This window comes from Monopterus albus, unplaced genomic scaffold (assembly GCF_001952655.1).
Source record: "Monopterus albus unplaced genomic scaffold, M_albus_1.0 scaffold34.1, whole genome shotgun sequence".
NCBI lineage: Eukaryota > Metazoa > Chordata > Actinopteri > Synbranchiformes > Synbranchidae > Monopterus > Monopterus albus.
Window position 1 is genome coordinate 167,117 of NW_018127914.1, and position 352 is coordinate 167,468.

The 352-nt window shown below is 43.5% G+C and overlaps 2 protein-coding genes across 2 annotated transcripts in view; one reads left to right on the forward strand and one right to left on the reverse strand.

Annotated features, from left to right (window-relative positions):
* dtnbp1b (dystrobrevin binding protein 1b) overlaps nucleotides 1-352 on the forward strand; it is a 555,482-nt gene that overhangs the window by 165,044 nt on the left and 390,086 nt on the right. The gene's annotated exons all lie outside the window — the stretch shown is intronic.
* Nucleotides 1-352, reverse strand: part of zbtb10 (zinc finger and BTB domain containing 10) — a 17,316-nt gene that overhangs the window by 3,271 nt on the left and 13,693 nt on the right.

Genomic DNA, 352 nt, shown 5'->3' on the forward strand with positions numbered 1-352 from the left:
TGTGTGTGTGTTGTACACAGCACAGGGGAACCTTGTGGAAGTGACCAAGCTGTTCATTTTGGCTTTTGGACATTTGGCATGCTCACCGTCTGTCATTACACATAGTACTGCTAATTTTCAGCAGTTTTATGGTTTAGATACAACCTCGCTGGCCTGGAACTGACTCTGACTAGAGCTTCCGCCTCATGCGTTTTTGGCTTCAACCTATAGTTTTACCCATCCATGGAAGGGGTTTTCCCTGTGTCCAGTGACCTACGGAATACTTATGCAAAGGGCATTTACTGTTGATAAATTCACAAGTGAATTTCAGGCATCAAGAAGAGATGTGAGTCAGCCCAGAAAAAACAAAAAA